This window comes from Lethenteron reissneri, chromosome 68, assembly GCF_015708825.2.
Source record: "Lethenteron reissneri isolate LAM-NWPU_2019-01 chromosome 68, ASM1570882v1, whole genome shotgun sequence".
NCBI classification, from domain to species: Eukaryota; Metazoa; Chordata; class Hyperoartia; order Petromyzontiformes; family Petromyzontidae; genus Lethenteron; species Lethenteron reissneri.
Genome location: NC_083846.1, coordinates 5,599,878 through 5,606,707, shown reverse-complemented (window position 1 = coordinate 5,606,707; position 6,830 = coordinate 5,599,878). Strand labels below are relative to the sequence as shown.

The 6,830-nt window shown below is 52.7% G+C and overlaps 1 long non-coding RNA gene across 1 annotated transcript; it reads left to right on the top strand.

The window, feature by feature from the left end:
- Positions 1-1,509: 1,509 nt before the first annotated feature.
- Positions 1,510-3,431, top strand: LOC133360405 (uncharacterized). Its single transcript, XR_009757250.1, has 3 exons — positions 1,510-1,607; positions 3,073-3,131; positions 3,199-3,431. It is a non-coding gene; the product is annotated as an uncharacterized LOC133360405 (long non-coding RNA).
- Positions 3,432-6,830: the final 3,399 nt, after the last annotated feature.

Genomic DNA, 6,830 nt, shown 5'->3' with positions numbered 1-6,830 from the left:
GATGCAAACTCCAATATACAGCAGGCGTCAGGGTCGTGATCGAACCCACGACCTCCTGTATACCAGGCGAGGTAGTTAACATCTCCTAGCCACCATGGCGCCCAGCCTGGATCGCAAACTTTGGACGAAACTTCCCATCGCTGCACGTGGTGGAATTATTGTGACGATCAAAATAAAGGAACGCGGAAAGGAGGGGGGGGTCACCCACAATTTACCCCACCACACGATTAGTTAGCTGCGGTGCTGGTGGTGGTGGTGGTGTACGCATTTAGTGCGCTGATGAGTCTATGGGTAGCCTGATGAGTCTATGGGTGGCAGTGCTGAGTCTATGGGTAGCAATGCTGAGTCTATGGGTGACAGTGCTGAGTCTATGGGTAGCAGTGTTGAGTCTATGGGTAGCAGTGTTGAGTCTATGGGTGACAGTGCTGAGTCTATGGGTGGCAGTGTTGAGTATATGGGTATCAGTGCTGAGTCTATGGGTGGCAGTGTTGAGTCTATGTGTAGCAGTGTTGAGTCTATGGGTGGCAGTGCTGAGTCTATGGGTAGCAGTGTTGAGTCTATGGGTAGCAGTGTTGAGTATATGGGTAGCAGTGTTGAGTCTATTGGTAGCAGTGTTGAGTCTATGGCAGTGCTGAGTCTATGGGTAGCAATGTTGAGTCTATGGGTAGCAGTGTTGAGTCTATGGGTAGCAGTGTTGAGTCTATGGGTAGCAGTGTTGAGTCTATGGGTGACAGTGTTGAGTCTATGGGTAGCGGTGTTGAGTCTATGGGTAGCGGTGTTGAGTCTATGGGTAGCAGGTGTTGAGTCTATTGGTAGCAGTGTTGAGTCTATGGGTAGCAGTGATGAGTCTATGGCAGTGTTGAGTATATGGCAGTGCTGAGTCTATGGTTAGCAGTGTTGAGTCTATTGGTAGCAGTGTTGAGTCTATTGGTAGCAGTGTTGAGTCTATGGGTAGCAGTGTTGAGTCTATGGCAGTGCTGAGTCTATTGGTAGCAGTGTTGAGTCTATTGGTAGCAGTGTTGAGTCTATTGGTAGCTGTGTTGAGTCTATGGGTAGCAGTGTTGAGTCTATTGGTAGCAGTGTTGAGTCTATGGCAGTGCTGAGTCTATGGGTAGCAGTGCTGAGTCTATGGGTAGCAGTGTTGAGTCTATGGGTGACAGTGTTGAGTCTATGGGTGACAGTGCAGAGTCTATGGGTAGCAGTGCTGAGTCTATGGGTGACAGTGCTGAGTCTATGGGTGGCAGTGCTGAGTCTATGGGTGACAGTGCTGAGTCTATGGGTGGCAGTGCTGAGTCTATGGGTGACAGTGCTGAGTCTATGGGTGGCAGTGCTGAGTCTTTGGGTGGCAGTGCTGAGTCTATGGGGAGCGGTGTTGAGTCTATGGGTAGCAGTGTTGAGTCTATGGCAGTGCTGAGTCTATTGGTAGCAGTGTTGAGTCTATTGGTAGCAGTGTTGAGTCTATTGGTAGCTGTGTTGAGTCTATGGGTAGCAGTGTTGAGTCTATTGGTAGCAGTGTTGAGTCTATGGCAGTGCTGAGTCTATGGGTAGCAGTGCTGAGTCTATGGGTAGCAGTGTTGAGTCTATGGGTGACAGTGTTGAGTCTATGGGTGACAGTGCTGAGTCTATGGGTAGCAGTGCTGAGTCTATGGGGAGCAGTGCTGAGTCTATGGGTGGCAGTGTTGAGTCTATGGGGAGCGGTGTTGAGTCTATGGGTGACAGTGCTGAGACTATGGGTGGTAGTGCTGAGTCTATGGGTGGCAGTGCTGAGTCTTTGGGTGGCAGTGCTGAGTCTATGGGGAGCGGTGTTGAGTCTATGGGTAGCAGTGCTGAGTCTGTGGGTGGCAGTGCTGAGTCTATGGGTAGCATTGCTGAGTCTATGGGGAGCAGTGCTGAGTCCATGGGTGGCAGTGTTGAGTCTATGGGGAGCGGTGTTGAGTCTATGGGTGACAGTGCTGAGACTATGGGAGCGGTGTTGAGTCTATGGGTAGCAGTGTTGAGTCTATGGGTAGCAGTGTTGAGTCTATGGGTAGCAGTGTTGAGTATATCAGTAGCAGTGTTGAGTCTATGGGTAGCAGTGTTGAGTCTATGGTTAGCAGTGTTGAGTTTATGGGTGACAGTGCTGAGTCTATGGTGCAGTGGTGAGTCTATGGGTGGCAGTGCTGAGTCTTTGGGTGGCAGTGCTGAGTCTATGGGTAGCAGTGCTGAGTCTATGGGTAGCAGTGTTGAGTCTATGAGTAGCAGTGCTGAGTCTATGGGTAGTGCTGAGTCTATGGGTAGTGCTGAGTCTATGGGTAGCAGTGCTGAGTCTATGGGTAGCAGTGTTGAGTCTATGGCAGTGCTGACTATATGGGTGACAGTGCTGAGTCTATGGGTAGCGGTGTTGAGTCTATGGGTAGCAGTGTTGAGTCTATGGGTAGCGGTGCTGAGTCTATGGATGACAGTGTTGAGTCTATGGCAGTGCTGAGTCTATGGGTACGGGTGTTGAGTCTATGCCAGTGCTGAGTCTATGGGTGACAGTGCTGAGTCTATGGGTAGCGGTGCTGAGTCTATGGGTAGCAGTGCTGAGTCTATGGGTAGCAGTGCTGAGTCTATGGGTAGCAGTGCTGAGTCTATGGGTAGCAGTGCTGAGTCTACACACTATACACTACACTATAAGTCTATGGGTAGCGGTGCTGAGTATATGGGTGACAGTGCTGAGTCTATGGGTAGCAGTGCTGTGTCTATGGGTAGCAGTGTTGAGTCTATGACAGTGCTGAGTCTATGGGTAGCAGTGCTGAGTCTATGGGTAGCAGTGTTGAGTCTATGACAGTGCTGAGTCTATGGGTAGCAGTGCTGAGTCTATGGGTAGCAGTGCTGAGTCTATGGGTAGCAGTGTTGAGTCTATGGGTAGCAGTGTTGAGTCTATGGCAGTGTTGAGTCTATGGGTAGCAGTGTTGAGTCTATGGGTAGCAGTGTTGAGTCTGTGGGTAGCAGTGCTGAGTTTATTGGTAGCAGTGTTGAGTTTATGGGTGACAGTGCTGAGTCTATGGGTAGCAGTGTTGAGTCTATGGGCAGTGTTGAGTCTATGGGTAGCAGTGTCGAGTCTATGGGTGACAGTGCTGAGTCTATGGGTGGCAGTGTTGAGTCTATGGGTGACAGTGCCGAGTCTATGGGTAGCAGTGTTGAGTCTATGGGTAGCAGTGTTGAGTCTATGGGTAGCAGTGTTGAGTCTATGGGTGACAGTGCTGAGTCTATGAGTAGCGGTGCTGAGTCTATGGGTGACAGTGTTGAGTCTATGGGTGGCAGTGTTGAGTCTATGGGTGGCAGTGCTGAGTCTATGGGTAGCAGTGCTGAGTCTATGGGTAGCAGTGCTGAGTCTATGGCAGTGCTGAGTCTATGGGTAGCGGTGCTGAGTCTATGGCAGTGCTGAGTCTATGTGTAGCAGTGCTGAGTCTATGGGTAGCAGTGCTGAGTCTATGGGTAGCAGTGCTGAGTCTATGGCAGTGCTGAGTCTATGGGTAGCGGTGCTGAGTCTATGGCAGTGCTGAGTCTATGTGTAGCAGTGCTGAGTCTATGGGTAGCAGTGCTGAGTCTATGGGTAGCGGTGCTGAGTCTATGGCAGTGCTGAGTATATGGGTGACAGTGCTGAGTCTATGGGTAGCGGTGTTGAGTCTATGGGTAGCAGTGTTGAGTCTATGGGTAGCGGTGCTGAGTCTATGGATGACAGTGTTGAGTCTATGGCAGTGCTGAGTCTATGGGTAGGGGTGTTGAGTCTATGCCAGTGCTGAGTCTATGGGTGACAGTGCTGAGTCTATGGGTAGCAGTGCTGAGTCTATGGGTAGCAGTGCTGAGTCTATGGGTAGCAGTGCTGAGTCTACACACTATACACTACACTATAAGTCTATGGGTAGCGGTGCTGAGTATATGGGTGACAGTGCTGAGTCTATGGGTAGCAGTGCTGAGTCTATGGGTAGCAGTGTTGACTCTATGACAGTGCTGAGTCTATGGGTAGCAGTGCTGAGTCTATGGGTGACAGTGTTGAGTCTATGACAGTGCTGAGTCTATGGGTAGCAGTGCTGAGTCTATGGGTAGCAGTGTTGACTCTATGACAGTGCTGAGTCTATGGGTAGCAGTGCTGAGTCTATGGGTGACAGTGTTGAGTCTATGTCAGTGCTGAGTCTATGGGTAGCAGTGCTGAGTCTATGGGTAGCAGTGCTGAGTCTATGGGTAGCGGTGTTGAGTCTATGGGTCTCAGTGCTGAGTCTATGGGTAGCAGTGCTGAGTCTATGGGTAGCAGTGCTGAGTCTATGGGTAGCAGTGCTGAGTCTATGGGTAGCAGTGCTGAGTCTATTGGTCTCAGTGCTGAGTCTATGGGTCTCAGTGCTGAGTCTATGAGTAGCGTTGCTGCTCAATGTCCATGCGACGTTGATCCCCAGCGGCGCGTCGCGCGGTGAGGGTTGAACGATCGAGGCCGGGACACGTCACGCCGCCGCGTCGTCTGCGTCTGCACCAGCCGGAGACTCCGTCCGCCACGGCGCCCACCGAGAAGCTTTCTGGAACCCCGAGCAGTGGCGGCTCCTGCAAAATCTCTCAGGGGGGGCAAATGTCTGGATGATTGATAAGGATAAGGTCCACCCATGCAATGAATAAATTAACAGCTTAAGCATGTAAAGGCAACTTCACTTCTTTAATATTAATGAAAAATAAAGTGACTCTTACAATACATCTTGTTTGTTTATATACTCACTATTAAAACAAACCACTCAAGTTTATTTTATTAAAGATTCCACTAGGTGACGATAAATTATGTTGTTGGATGAAACGTGCTTACGTATGATGACGTTAGCACGTATGATGACGTAAGCACGTTAGTGCATGCCCTCCCGGAAGCCATAGAGAATTCATTGGAGCGCCCCCGTTCGAAAAAAAACATCTTTGAATGTAAGTCTATGGGGCCACTCGCGGCGATTCTCAGGCGGAGTGAAATCGCCCAAAAAGAGGCGGTACTCCACAGAACGTGACATGACTCTGATTGGACTATATCCATAGGCTGACAGTGACGGCTAGCGTGACTCTGTGGTTGAATGACATTGGTGGTGCGTCGCCCAATCGCCCTAATGAAGAAACCGCCAATGACCCCGAGGGTTGTGGTCACGGGGATCGACCCCTGGGGTGGTCAACGCACAAATTCCCCGGGTCTTCCTGCACAGCTACGCTGCAGTCTTCCCCAGGGGGCATTCGCGATGGCTACGACGACGATGCACGTGGTGGTGCATGCGGTCGCGATGGCTACGACGACGATGCACGCGGTGGTGCATGCGGTCGCGGTGGCTACGACGACGATGCACGTGGTGGTGCATGCGGTCGCGATGGCTACGACGACGATGCACGTGGTGGTGCATGCGGTCGCGGTGGCTACGACGACGATGCACGCGGTGGTGCATGCGGTCGCGATGGCTACGACGACGATGCACGTGGTGGTGCATGCGGTCGCGATGGCTACGACGACGATGCACGCGGTGGTGCATGCGGTCGCGGTGGCTACGACGACGATGCACGCGGTGGTGCATGCGGTCGCGATGGCTACGACGACGATGCACGCGGTGGTGCATGCGGTCGCGGTGGCTACGACGACGATGCACGTGGTGGTGCATGCGGTCGCGATGGCTACGACGACGATGCACGTGGTGGTGCATGCGGTCGCGGTGGCTACGACGACGATGCACGTGGTGGTGCATGCGGTCGCGATGGCTACGACGACGATGCACGTGGTGGTGCATGCGGTCGCGATGGCTACGACGACGATGGACGCCGTGGTGCATGCGGTCGCGATGGCTACGACGACGATGCACGTGGTGGTGCATGCGGTCGCGATGGCTACAACGACGATGCACGTGGTGGTGCATGCGGTCGCGATGGCTACGACGACGATGCACGTGGTGGTGCATGCGGTCGCGATGGCTACGACGACGATGCACGTGGTGGTGCATGCGGTCGCGATGGCTACGACGACGATGCACGTGGTGGTGCATGCGGTCGCGATGGCTACGACGACGATGCACGTGGTGGTGTATGCGGTCGTGATGGCTACGACGACGATGCACGTGGTGGTGCATGCGGTCGCGATGACTACGATGACGATGGACGTGGTGGTGCATGCGGTCGCGATGGCTACGACGACGATGGACGTGGTGGTGCATGCGGTCGTGACGGGCGGTGGTTGCGATGATGGTGCTGGTACCAGCGCTGTCAAGGTCGACCTCTGTGGAGGAGGAGGGCTGAAGAGTGACGCTCACAACAACGAGCGTGAGATGAGTCGCTCTCTTTCTCTCTCCGACTCGTCCTTTTATTCTCTCTCTCTGAATCATCCACTCTCTCCGAAACGTCCTCTCTCTCTCTGAGTCGTCCCATCTCCCTCCTAGCCATCCTCTCTCTCTCAGTCGTCCTCTCTCTCTCCTAGTCATCCTCTCTCTCTCTCTCTGAGTTGTCCTCTCTCTCTAAGTCGTCCTCTATCTATCTCAGAGTCGTCCCTTCTCCCTCCTAGCCATCCTCTCTCTCTGAGTCGTCCTCTCTCTCTCAGTCGTCCTCTCTCTCTGAGTCGTCCTCTCTCTCTCTAAGTCGTCCTCTCTCTCTAAGTCGTCCTCTCTCACTCTCTCTATGAGTCGTCCTCTCTCTCTGAGTCGTCCTCTCTCTCTCAGTCATTCTCTCTCTCTGAGTTGTCCTCTATCTCTCTCTAAGTCGTCCTCTCTCTCTAAGTCGTCCTCTCTCTCTCTCTATGAGTCGTCCTCTCTCTCTGAGTCGTCCTCTCTCTCTCAGTCATTCTCTCTCTCTGAGTTGTCCTCTCTCTCTCT